Raw genomic sequence first — 12,347 nt, 5'->3', positions numbered from 1 at the left:
ACAGCTTCTGGAGTCTTAACTATGGCAAATATGCATATCACTTCAGGATCTTCTAAAAATGCAGATTCTGATTCAACAACTTGAACTTCTTCACCTCTAGTAAGTGTTGGATATCTTAGTTTGAGCTACCAGAACAAATGTTGGGTGACCTAAACAACAGAAATTTCTCACAGTTCTGGGGACAAAACAAATCCATGGTAAGAGTGACAGCATGGTTGACATCTCAGGAAGACTCTTCTGGGACAGTGATGGCTACCTTCTTGCTGTGTCCTCACTAATTACTGGTGGCAGGTGAGGAGAGAGAAGCTTTGATATCTCTTCTTACAAGGGCATTAATATCATGAGGGCCCCACTCCCATAATGGAGCCTGTGATTACCTCTCAGGTAACTAAATTAGGTTGGGCTTGAACATAGGCATTTGGGGAGAACACAGTTCAGTTTATGACATCATGTGCTGCTGTTGCTGCTACTGTCCTGCACACCAGGCTCTGAGTAGCATGCCCTAAAAGAAGCTTTGTATACATTCAAAATTTATCGGGCCCAAATATACCTTACTCCTTAAGATACTTGATGCAAGGGATCAAAATTGTTATGCAATCTAAACTTCATGATATAACAAATAGCTTAATAAGGTCACTAATGCTCATGTTAAAGAGTTGCACATTTGTATTAAATTGTGATTTTTATAAGCCTCTCAAATGATACCTTGTCTGATGACCTCATGTGTGGTGTTTTGGAAAGGGCTGTTCAGTGGACCTCTTAACTGATCCAAGAAGAGATTTCGGTGATTCAAACTACACTCAAACTGGTCAAACATTATCACAAAGGACTCAGTAAAACAGAAGATTACTGTAATAGATTGCCTTTGGCCAGAATTTGCTTGCCAATAGGACCAATTAGAACAGAAGAAATTTAGGTATTCTGCTATGTTGGAATGTACCAAATGAGATGCCTCAGTGTATATATTTTCATTGATTGCTGTGAATATAGGGGAAAAATGAAACTAGAAGTATCTTTTGGGGATGGTTTTTTAATTCTTTTGAGACAGTCTCATTTAGGGCTCTGGGATATGCAGAGCCAGGCCCATGTGTTTTCTTCTATAGTGGTTCATAGGGGACTCCCTGTGAGGTCATAGTTGGAGGAATTCTTGTGTATGCTGGACCTGTTCAGACCCAGTTTTGTACCCTCCACTTCTGTTTTACAATGGATTGTTGCCAGGCACATTCCATTTTATTCTTGAGGGTTCAAACAACATCTAGTGATGATGAGCAGTTTATATTGCATGATACTTTAGTGTCTCATTCCATCTTTACTTACCAGTTCTCAGAAGTAAGCTGGGAACTGCTCTGCTTTCTTCTTCTTTTCCCTTCCCTTCTCCTTCCCCTCCCCTCTACCTTTTCCTTCCCTCTTCCCCTCCCCCACCTCCTCCCTTCTCCTCACTTCCTATCTCCTCTTCCAGTCCTGTTTTCTTCCCCACCCTCCTCTCCCCTTTCTTCTGATCTCTCCTCCCATCTCTTGCCAAGAAAGGGTTTAGCCCACAAGACAGTGGTAAGAGATTAGAAACAAATATCTGAGGGAGAATTTTCAGGAAGGATTCATCTCTTCTTTGAAGCTTGGGAAGGCCTTTAATCCAGCCAGCAGTACCAGCCAGCTATAAGACACTTGAGAGTCTCACCTGAAATGCTATGTTTACATTTTTATATAACTTGCCCTCTTTCCACATGCATGGCCTTTTAGTTTTTAAACTAAGCTTGTTGAGACTGAACAGAAAATAAGCTGTTTTTTTTTTTTCTTTTTTGTTGGTCATAGGGCTTGAACTCTGGGCCTGGGTGAAGTCCCTCAGCTCTTCAGCTCAAGGCTAGTGCTCTACCACTTGAGCCATAGCACCACTTCCCATTTTCTGATGGTTAGTTGGAGATTAGTCTCACAGACTTTCCTGCCTGGGCTGTCTTTGAACTGCGACCCTCAGATTTCAGCCTCCTGAGTAGCTAGGATTACAAATGTGAGCCACTGGCACCTGGCTTCAGCTGGGGTTTTAAAGCTTTCTATTATCCTCAATTTAGATACTTCCCAGCCTTTGGAGCTGCTTGTTAATGGTAGTAGCATGGGGCGGTTAGGGGTGGGGTGGGGATTGTTGTTACAGTCCATCCTGTTTCCATAGTAGACAACTTCCACTTCCTCTGTATTTTCTAACGTTCTATACAGAAATAGTTTGAACAACTTTAAACTCCCCCCCTATAGCCTTCCCTGCTTTTTAAAAATTTTCTTACGAATGGGTTTCATAATGTCCTTTTCATGTTTTTTTTATTTACATGTGTATGCAGTATTCTTTGGTTGAATTAGCTCCCCTCTTCTTATCTACCTCCCCCTACCCACATCCTGTTGGTTGTGCCCTCAGTAGTTTTCCTTTATGTTCATGCCTTTTTTTTTTGACCTAGATTCTGTATAAGATAGAAAACACATAGTATTACTTACCTAAGTCTGGCTTACTTTGTTTAATATGATTATCTCCAGCTCTATCCATTCTGCAGATGATATGAGGGACAGGAGAGGGTAGTGGGAGGCACATATTATCTAAGTACATTGTATACATATATGAAATCTAGTATGAAGCACAATTTATTTAGAAAGGGATAGAAAAAAAAAGGTCCATAGAAGCAGGGTGCCGGTAGCTAACACCTGTAATCCTAGCTTCTCAGGAGGCTGAGATCTGAGGATTATGGTTTGAAGCCAGCCTGGGCAGGAAGCTCTGTGAGAATCTTATCTCCAATTAGCTATACAAAAAGGCTGGAAGGGCTGGGAAGGTGGCTCAGTGGTAGAGTGCTTGTCTTGCATGCCTGAGGCCCTGGGTTCGATTCCTCAGCACCACATAAACCAAAAGAAAAAAGCCGGAAGTGGTGCTGTGGCTCAAGTGGTAGAGCGCTAGCCTTGAGCTGAAGAGCTGAGGGACAGTGCCCAGGCCCAGAGTTCAGGCCCCCGACCGGACCCAAAAAAACAAAAAGGCTGGAAGTGGCGCTGTACTCAGAGACAGGGCCCAGGCCTGGAGTTCAAGCCCCAGGATGGGGAGAAAAAAAAAGTCCACAGGTATGTTCAAATTCAATATCTTGATTCTGATGGAGGTTTCCTGGGTATATACATGCATCTCATATTTCATCAGATATTTGAGAATATGTGTGAAAAGTTTGCTATACAAAATCATCTTTTATAGGTTAACAACTTATACAAAATTTAGCTTTTAGCTCTTTTTCTGTATCTATCATGGCACAGGATCATGGTGAAAAAGAACCCCATGTGGGAGCTTTGAAACCGCAAGCTCTGCCTCCACATCTGTGTTGGGGAGAGTGGAGACAGACTGACCCGGGCAGCTAAGGTGGTGGAGCAGCTCACAGGGAAGACCCCAGTGCTTTCCAAAATTAGATACTGTCAGATCCTTTGGCATCAGGAGCAATGAAAAGATTGCTGTCCACTGCATGGTCTGTGGGGCTAAGGCAGAAGAAATCCTGGAGAAAGGTCTGAAGGTACGGGAATATGAATTAAGAAAAAACAACTTCTCAGATTTTGGGATCCAGGAACACATCGATCTGTGCATCAAATATGACCCAAGCATTGGTATCTACGGGCTGGACTTCTATGTAGTGCTGAGTAGGTCAGGATTCAGCATTGTAGACAAGAAGTGCAGGACAAACACAGAATCAGCAAAGAGGAGGCCATGTGCTGGTTCCAGAAGAAATGTGATGGGATCATCCTACCTGACAAATCCCCATTTCTATGCAAAGGCCAATAAAATATTGTCAGTGAAATTAAAAAAAATGTAGCTTTTAAGGAAAAAAACCCAGAATACTGAGGTCAGATACGCTGATGTATACTTATAGTCCCAGCTACTCACAAAGCACAGAGAGGAGGACTGTGGTTTGAGATCAACCAAGGTAAAAAACAGCAAGATCTTTTCTCAAAAGCAAGCTAGGTGTGATGGTACATGCCTTGTGGTCCTATCTATTTAGAAAGTAGAAATAGTAGGATTGTGTTCTGAAGCTGGCTTGGGCAAAAATTTGAGATTTTATTTGAAAAACAAAAAGCAAGTGGACTGGAGGTATGAGTAAAATGGTAGACTGCTTGCTAGCAAGACGACCCTGAGTTCAATCCTCAATGCAACCTGAAAAAAAGAAAGAAAAAGAATACTAGCATTGGGACCTTTTGAAGTTATTGAACTGACATTTAGGGCACATGGAAGGGGGTGGCCCATGTCAAGCTTCAACGCTTCAAAATGAGGAATAACTGTGTAATAAATACTCTTGGCAAGAATAGAATGAGCTGTCCAATAAGTGTTTCCTAATGTTGTGAAGCTAGGCTGGGTAAGTACCCATTTGTGATGTAGAAGCATCTGGTTATTGAGTGGCATTTTTATTAGACTGTCCTGAAAGACTTTCTGATACTGTGTTAGCAAATTGGTCATCAGGTGACTGATTGTCTTTTACTTGAGGTTGCTAGGCAGATGATCTATCATTTACATCTCAATCCTTCTCTCACTTTAAAAAAAATGCGTGTTAAACTGGAAATGGGCATGAGGGTCGTGGGGCCTGAACTCTGGGCCTGGGCGCTGTCCCTCAGCTCTTTAGCTCAAGGCTAGCACTCTACCACTTGAACCACAGCACCACTTCTGGCTTTTTTCTTTTTGCTTATGTGGTGCTGAGGAATTGAACCCAGGGCCTCAAGCATGCAAGGCAAGTGCTCTACCACTGAGCCACCTTCCCAGCCCCATGAGGGAATCTTTGTAGAGTAATAAAATGATTAAAAAAATTAGGGCCATGGTGGTAGTTATACAATTCTGTAAATTTACTAAGAATCATTGAACTTTTACTTAAGTAAAATGGATGAATTTTATAATATGTAAATTTTATCTTAATAGATCTAGTTTTTATAATATTTTTAAAGCCCATAACTGATTTTAACTATTTATTTATTTAGTCTGTTGTGGGGCTTGAACTCTGGGCCTGGGCACTATCCCTCAGCTCTTCAGCTCAAGGTTAGCATTCTACCACTTGAGCTACAGTGCCACTTCTGGTTTTCTGAATGGTTTATTGGAGATAAGAGTCTCACGGACTTTCCTATCTGGGCTGGCTTTGAACCGTAATCCTCAGATCTCAGCCTTCTGAGTATCTAGGATTACAGGCCTGAGCCACTGGTGCCTGACCTGAGATTCTTTTAACATACTAGATAGCTAAGTAAGAGATAAGTGTAATTCATAGAAAATGATCTAGAACATATTGAAAGACTGAACACTTTAACAAATGGATATGAATTGCCTCTGAAGCTGCTGCCCTAGTCTTTTAAAACTGTTTAATTTAAAAATATTTATTTAATCGATTTAATTTTAATATTAATGTTTTATGGTACATAGTTCTATGAATTTGCAAATGTATACAGCAAATGTATACAATTAAGTATAGAAAATTCCCTCAGATTAAAAAGTTTCTTTGTGGAATGGGTATAATGGTATAAACCTGTAATCCTAGCATTTAGAAGGCTGAAGTAGGAGGATTTCTATTTCCAGGCCAGGTTGGGCTACATAGCAATTCTCTATCTCAAAATTAGCACCAGTTTGCACTCAACCATTTTCCCAGTCCTCAAACCTTGATGACACTTTGTCCCTATATTTTTGCCTTTTTAAGGCTTTCATATAATTGATACATTTTAAGAAGACTTGTCAAATTCAACATAGCAATTTTAATTTTTGAATTATAAAAACAATGGCTATTTGTGGGTTGTGAGGATTTCCCTGCTGGCGCTTAGTTAACTGGAGAAGGGGGAAGCTGTCATACCCAGGATCAGTCTAATTTCAATCACACTCAGGCTCACAGGCTTTCAGAGTCATTTAGCCCACATCTCAACTGAAATATGAAGAAACAGATTCAGAAGAGAAAAGTGAATCTCAAATTTGCATAACTTGTTACCAAGCTATTACAGCACTCCATTTCCCAAGAGGCAGCCTCAGTATGTTTTTTAATGCTATATGTCATGATTTTTTTTTTTTTTTTTTGGTCAGTCATGGGGCTTGAACTCAGGGTCTGGGTGCTGTCCCTGGGCTTTTACACTCAAGGCTAGTGCTCTACTACTTTGAGCCACATTGCCACTTTCAGTTTTCTGGTAGTTAATTGGAGATAAGTCTTATGGCCTTTCCTGCCTGGGCTGGCTTCAAACTGTGATGCTTAGATCTCAGCCTCCTGAGTAGCTAGGATTATAGGCGTGAACCACTGGCACTTGTCTTGTGTCATGACTCTTATTATTTGACTTTGAATTCTTTTTGTGTTTTGTCTGCCACATCCCTGGTTGCTAATGATTCAAAGTGTATTTGGTTTATCTCACTAGGACATGGAAAAGAGTGATTTTGGAGTTATTGAGTTATCATTCCCAATTCTTTGCATATTAAAACCATAAATTCATTACTATTATTTGGTGGGTATTCATTCTGGTTAAGGCAAAGTACCCAAGAGAAATATAGCATCTTCCAGAATCAAGTCTTTTAAAAAAGGTAACAAATAGAAAGACCCTTAGGTATCATTTGAGGTGATTCTGAAGCATCATTTTGCATTCCCTACAGTCTCCACCTGAAGTAGTTTAGTAGAGGGATAAGAAAAAGGACGTGAATATTTATGCTACCTCCTCTAAGGAATTATTATTTTCATTCTTGCTGAAAGACTTCTTCTAACATTTCCTGTAGTATTGATATACTAAGGATAAATTCTTTTAGTTTTTGTATGTATGCAAATTCTTTTTTTTTTTTTTGCCAGTCCTGGGGCTTGAATGCAGGGCCTGGACACTGTCTCTGAGCTTCTCTTGCTCAAAGATAGCACTCTACCACTTGAGCCACAGTGTCATTTCTGGCTTTTTCTGTTTATGTGGTACTGAGGAATCAAACCCAGGGCTTTATGCATGATAAGTAAGTACTCTACCACTAAGCCACATTCCCAGCCCATGCAAATTCTTTATTTTAACTCTATGTTGACAGATGTTCCATACTCTTTTGGTTTGTGTTATTTCCACTGATAAGTCTGTTGTCAATCTTTATTTTTCTGTACCTATGGTGCTTTTTTTTTTCTTTTCCTCTGTTTAATATTTTTCTTTTTTTAGCATCAGTTTTAAGCAATTTGATTATGATGGATCTTGGTATCATAAATTCTTAAGTTTTTTGTAGTTGAGCCTTACTAAGTGTCCTGGGTCTGTGTGTTTATAGAAATTTTGGCCAGGCCGGGCACTGGTGGCTCACGCTTGTAATCCTAGCTACTCAGGGGGCTGAGATCTGAGGATCGAGGTTCAAAGCCAGCCTGGGCAGGAAAGACTGTGAGACTCCTATCTTCAATAAACCACCAAAAAACCGGAAGTGGCGCTGTGGCTCAAGTGGTAGAGTGCTCGCCTTGAGCTGAAGAGCTGAGGGACAGTGCCCAGCCCCAGAGTTCAAGCCCCATGACTGACAAAAAAAAAAGCAATTTTGGCAAGTATTTAAATAATAATAACAATTATTATTATTATTATTGGTGATATCAGAGTTTGAACTCAGGGCCTTACACTTTCTTGACTTGCTTGCTTAGCTGGTGTTATACCACTTAAGCTGGGCCTCCAGCTTTTTGCTGACTATTTGGAGACAGAGTCTCACAGACTTTTCTGCTGGAGCTGGCTTTGAACTTCAATCATATAGATTTTAGCCTCCTAAGTAGCTAAGATAGCAGCTGTGAACTATTAGCATCTGGTCATTATTTTAATATTTTACCCTTCTCCCTTCTGTATGTATATTGATCCATTTGTAGTCTCAACACAGGTCAATGCTGCTTGGTTATTTTGTCTTTTCTCTGTTATGTTTTGTATAGCTTCTGTCACTAGGTCTTCAAGTTAAAGGTCACTAGTCTTTTCTGTTTAAGTAAAAAAAATTTTTAAACAGTCTGTGATTTGAACTAAAGACCTTTAGGGCTTGCTAGGACAATGCTCTGCACTTGAGCCAGGCCTCCAGCCAGGTCACTAATCTTTTCTTACACAATGACAAATTAGCTCCTAATTTTTTTGTTTTTTGTCAGTCATGGGGCCTGAACTCTGGGTCTATGCACTGTCCCTCAGCTCTTCAACTCAAGGCTAGTGCTCTACCACTTGAGCCACAGTACCACTTCCAGATTTTTCTGTTTATGTGGTGCTGAGGAATCAAACCCAGGGCCTCATGCATGCAAGGCAAGCACTCTACCACTGAGCCACCTTCCCAGCCCAGCTCTCAATTTTTCATGTGTGACACTGTATTTATTTTTTCTCTAGAAGTACACCTTAGGCCTGTTTTGTATTTTCCATTTCTTTCCTTAATATGATCATTTTCTTCTACTTTCTACCATATATAGAGGACTTGCAATAGTAGCTATTTATTGTCTTTTTTTTTTAGGGGGGGGTCCGGTCGTGGGCCTGAACTCTGTATACTTGTTGCAATATAGTTTTAATGTCCTTTTGTACTAATTTTGTAATCTAATTTTATTCCTACTGACTTACTTTGTATTCCTTTTTTTTGTTTTGTTTTTGGTCATGGAGCTTGAACTCTGGGTCTGGGCACTCTCCCTGAGCTCTTCAGCTCAAGGCAAGTGTTCTACCACTTGAGCTACAGTACCACTTCAGGTTTTCTCATGGTTTATTAGAGATAAAACTCTCAGGGACTTTCTTGCCCAGGCTGGTTTTGAACTATAATCCTTAGATCTCAACCTCCTGAGTAGCTAGGATTACAGATGTGAGCCACTGGTGCCAGCTTTTTTTTTTTTTTGGTCGGTCATGGGGCTTGAACTCTGGGCCTGAGCGCTGTCCCTCAGCTCTTCAGCTCAAGGCTGAGCGCTCTACCACTTGAGCTACAGCGCCACTTCCGGTTTTCTGGTGGTTTATTGGAGGTAAGAGTCTCACGGTCTCTCCTGCCCAGGCTGGCTTTGAACCGCGATCCTCAGATCTCAGCCTCCTGAGTAGCTAGGATTACAGGCGTGAGCCACCAGCGCCCGTGGTGCCAGCTTTTGCACTCATATTTTCCTGACTCTTTTTTATGTGTGCTTTTTGTTCTAAGTAGCCCAGGCTGATTTAGAACTCATGATCCTCCTATCTGACAATGTTTTATCAGATGTCAACTCTTGTGAATTGTAAGTTATTGAGTTATTTGTATTTCTTTCATAATTTTAAATTTTGTGTAGGCCAATATTTTTAAAAACTGCTTTGGTGTTTTGAAGTTTGTATTTAAGATTTGCTGGAGGCAAATTAGAGGCAAAAATCTTAATTTGTTTGTATATACCTGAATTTATATTCAGAGTCTTTTGCTTTCAGCTTTAAGAACGTCTTTTAACATTCTAAATAGAGTGGGTTTTCTGGTCATGAATTCTTTTATTCTTTTCATTTTTCTGAAAGAAAAATCTGTTTTTGTCTTTTTTTCTGAAAGACATTTTCCCTGGAGAGAATTCCAGATAGAGCTTTATTTCCTCCCCCCGCCCCCCATTGCTTTAAAGATATTATCTTCTGGTTTGAAATTTTATATTACTAGAATTCTGGAATGATTTTTAATTTTTCTTCTATATGTAATATTTCTTTTTCCACTGGCAACTTTTAAGAATTTTTTTAAAATCACTTTTTTTTATTTTGCAACTTGGGTGTAGTCTTCATTATGTTTGTCTTATATGGGGTTAGTTGAACATGTTAGATATCTGTGTTAAAGTTTTATTAAATTTGGGATATTTTTGGCCATTATTCCTTTATGTTCTTTTCTGTTCATTCCTGTTTGTGTCACAGATTACATTTATAGCATATCACACTGCCCTGAGGCACTGTGCTTTTCCCCCCTTTATTTATAATTTAGATGGTTTGTGTAGAATGTCATCAAGTTCACTGATCACTAAAGTTCCTGTGAAGCCTGGCCAGTGAATCACCGATTTGGAAACTATTTTTTACCACCACAACTTTCATTTGATCACCCTCCCCAGCTACCTGTATCTTCCATTTCTTTCCATGTGAACAAAAGGAGAGATAGACCCTATACAAAAGAACCAAGTGCAAGTTTGGCTTTAAAAAGCTTTGAAAAATCTTTCTATTGAGGTAGCATAAACAAACACCACCCAAGCCTTTTGTTTCAGGAAGCCAAATTGATTGATGACTCCACAGCTGTTCTTTAAGCCTGCTATTGTATTTGTACTGAAGCCTTATTTTTAATAGGCTTTCCTAGCCAGTGATTGGATGTGGTAAGAATATTAATGCAGGCCTTTTCCTGTAAGATGCAGACTCCTTTGGTGTGTGAATTTGGCTTAAATCCTTCCCATCGGCCTGGCTGAGACTGGCACAGCAGTCTGAGTTTCTACTTACCCAATCCTTTGTCCTTTCCTGTCTTTCTTTTTCTGAAGCATCAGATGGAGATCATAATCAAAAGAGTCTCCTGCCTTTTCCAATGCCTTCTTTTCTTTCATAGGCTTGTCTCCTAATGTATTTTTGACATTTGCTTCTTGGAGGATCTAACTAAACACAATTATCATCATCATCATCATCATCATTATCATCATTAGTTTATTTGTAGTTTTTATTTCCAGTTGGTATTGATTTCATTTCAGTGAAGTTCCAAATTTAAAAGTGTTTCAGAAATGGTGATCTGTTTTCCATCATTTTCTCATTGACAGACCAAAGCTCAGAGGTCCTATTTAACCTGAGTTTTCATGTCTAAACTAACCTATATTATAGCAATAGTCTTGCCACAAAAGCTTTAGTGTTTTAGTTGTCACATTACTAACTCTTTCTTAGTGCCAAACAAGCCACTTAATTTCTCCCTGCTCATTAAAGGGAACAGACTAGCAAATCTACATAAATCTTTTAGTGCTAAAATGTAATTTTATAGATGAGAAAATAGAAATATTTAACTGGATAATTATCCAAAATCTTGTTTGTGAGAAAATGCCAAAATTGAGGTCTTTCTTTAGTAGGAAGGAAAAAAAAAGCTCAAGACTTTCTGAGCTTTATTTTTGTGTTGGCCTTGGGTCTTGAACTCAGGGCCTAAGTACTATTTGCGCGTTTTTGCTCATGGCTAGCACTCTACTACCACTTGAGATATAGCTCTACTTCCAGCATAAAAACTTATTTTTTGGTGCTTAATTGGAGATGAATGTCATAGACTTTTCTGACTGGACTGGCTTTAAAAACTACAATTCATCCTTATATGGGTCTCAGCCTCCTGAGTAGCTAGGATTATAGGCATGAGCCACTGGTGCCTGCAATGGAACTGTTTTTTAAGAAAATATACTTAGACATTAGCCTTGAGCTGAAGAGCTGAGAGACAGCGCCCAGGCCTAGAGTTCAAGCCCCACAACCAACAACACACACACACACACACATGAAAAAGGTCAAGTAAAAACTCCCTCTTACCTTCCCACTTCCCTTGAGAAGTAAGGCCTTGTCTTCAACTCAAGAAGATAAAATAACACGGCCTGTTCATCTAGAGTGCTCTATTTCTTCTTGTGAGAAAGTTTCTGGGACAGGGAAGGTGGCTCAGTGGTAGAGTGCTTGCCTTGCATGCATGAAGCCCTGGGTTCGATTCCTCAGCACCCCATAAGCAAAATGAAAAAAGCGGGAAGTGGCGCTGTGGCTCAAGTGGTAGAGCACTAGCCTTGAGCTGAAGAGCTGAGGGACAGCACCCAGGCCCAGAGTTCAGGCCCTATGACCAGCCCCCCCCCCCCCCAAAAAAAAAAGAAAGTTTCTGGAGCTTGAGCCCAAGGAGACTAAAGAGGCAAGCTACAGGACATTTGCAAGCTTGTGGCAAACGTGTGGGGCTGTGCAACCAGAAAGATGAGAAGCTGGGCTGGGAAGGTGGCTCAGTGGTAGAGTGCTTGCCTTGCATGCATGAGGCCCTGCGTTCGATTCCTCAGCACCACATAAGCCAAAAGAAAAAAGCCAGAAGTGATGCTGTGGCTCAAGTGGTAGAGCGCTAGCCTTGAGCTGAAGAGCTGAGGGACAGTGCCCAGGCCCAGAGTTCAGGCCCCATGACCAGGACACCCCCCCCCAAAAAAAGAAAGAAGCTCACAGTTTTGGGAGCCCAGAGTGAGGAGGGATTGGACATCATTGCTGTGCATCTTGCTGAGGAGTTCTATAGACCAGGCCAGGAGGATTCTGTCATAATCCACAGGCTCTTCTATATTAGACTGTAGTTCTGGCACTGCCCTGAGGTACACGAAGAGCAACTTTGAGACTCTGAAGACTTCTGGGTTTGGAAGTTGTTTCTGTTACTTACTATGTGACCTAGGGTAATCCACTTAATGGCAAACAATAGGTGGTTAATAAATATAGATCAATGAGTTGGAAAAAAAAGAAAGAAA

The 12,347-nt window shown here is 40.4% G+C and overlaps 1 pseudogene; it reads left to right on the top strand.

Moving 5' to 3' along the window:
* The first annotated feature begins 3,258 nt into the window (after positions 1-3,258).
* Positions 3,259-3,784, top strand: LOC105996410 (annotated as a pseudogene).
* Positions 3,785-12,347: the final 8,563 nt, after the last annotated feature.

Source organism: Dipodomys ordii, unplaced genomic scaffold (assembly GCF_000151885.1).
Source record: "Dipodomys ordii isolate 6190 unplaced genomic scaffold, Dord_2.0 Scaffold131, whole genome shotgun sequence".
In the NCBI taxonomy this organism is placed as follows: domain Eukaryota; kingdom Metazoa; phylum Chordata; class Mammalia; order Rodentia; family Heteromyidae; genus Dipodomys; species Dipodomys ordii.
This window is presented reverse-complemented; position numbering and strand designations above follow the sequence as displayed.